This window comes from Echinops telfairi, unplaced genomic scaffold (assembly GCF_000313985.2).
Source record: "Echinops telfairi isolate 266 unplaced genomic scaffold, ASM31398v2 ScPeMD7_2186;HRSCAF=2738, whole genome shotgun sequence".
Lineage (NCBI taxonomy): Eukaryota > Metazoa > Chordata > Mammalia > Afrosoricida > Tenrecidae > Echinops > Echinops telfairi.
This window is the reverse complement of record NW_022106084.1, coordinates 9,193,996-9,195,602: the sequence shown is the minus strand read 5'-3', so window position 1 is coordinate 9,195,602 and position 1,607 is coordinate 9,193,996.

Sequence of the window (1,607 nt, the reverse complement as noted above, 5' to 3'; positions counted from 1 at the left end):
AGGTCTAAGCATACTTGAGATCCTTCGATGTGCTGGGGAAGGCAGTTTAGGGCACTTTGATGAACAGAATTACATAACTTACCCATTTAAGGATTTTCCAATCAGCTGCTTCTGGTTTTAATACTGCAAGCAAACACTCATTTGCTAGCTCAGAAAATCAGTTCCTTAAGAAAACTCCTAATTTCTTTGTCTTTTGTATATCCTACTAGAGTCAGATACACCTGACCCAAGCCATGGTAGTTTCAATTGCCCCCATGCATATGAATGTTGGACACTGAATAAAGAAGGCGAAAGTCAACATATTTGAATTATAGGGTTAGAGAAGGATATTGAAAGTATCACCTGCTAAAGGGACAAGCCCTCTGTCTTGGAAGAAGTACTGCCCGAGTGCTCTTTACAGGCCTGGATGGCCAGACTTCATCTTACATACTTTGGACACGACGTTGTCAGGAGAGACCAGTCCTTGAGAAAGACAGGTTTGGTGAAGTAGAGGTGCTGTGAAATCGAAGAAGGCCCTGGATGACAGGCAGTGTAACAATGGACTCCGTTAAAAAATGATTGTGCTGGTGACTCAGGAGCAGGCAGCATTTCCTCCTGTTTTCTATAGGGTCACTTTGGATAGGAATCAACTTGATGTCACCTCACAACAAAAACAATTAGTGCCTATGACATAGATCTTTATGTGTTCCATTTCATTTTTAATGCCTTTCAATTTTCCTAGATTCATATTTTGTACATTCCAAGTTCAAATTATTAATTGATATTTTCAGCTGTCTCTTCTCATTTTAGTAGTACCTCACCAGCAAATGATGGTCCTGAAGGTGTTACTCCTGTGCGCTTATTCCATCTGAGTCATTGTGGTTGGCTCCACTTGGAGAAGACGTCTCTATTGACCCACAGCATTACAGGGGGCAACACTGGAGACACAGTGTGGGAATTGTGTCTATTCCGACCCCACCGCACTGAGGCGAAACACTAAGGGTGTGCAACAGCACGACAAGGGGAACAGAGAAATGAGGTCCCCAAGGAATACCAAAAATAGACTTTGGGGCAGGGCGTGGACCCCATCAAACACTCTTAAAGGTCAACAAACAGACCTTGAACTATTTACAGGCTTTCATTTGCTGTTGTTTTGTTTTCTTTTGTTGCTTTGTTTTGCTCTGACTTGTTTTTTTGTGCATATTATTATCTCTGCAGGTCTATCTGGATAAGATAGGTGGGATAAACAATCTGGAGGAGAAAACAACAGGATCGATGGTTGAGGCAGGACATGGGAGAGGGGGAAGAGGGGAAAAGGAAGTGGGTGTTAACAAACACAGGGACAAGGGAACAAGTGATCAAAATCAATGGCCAGGAGGGTGTAAGAGGCCTGGTAGGGCTTGATCAAGGTCAATGTAGCCAAGAGGAATTACTGAAACCCTAAAGAAAGCTGGACATGATTGTGGGACAAAAGGAAAGTAAAAGGAAATAGAGGAAAGAACTAGGTAGGAGGTGAAGGGCATTTATAGAGGTCTGAATACAGGCATGTCCATATGTAAATATTTTTATATATGATGATGGGGAAATAGATCTATGGGCATATATTTATAGGTTTAGTATTAAGGTAG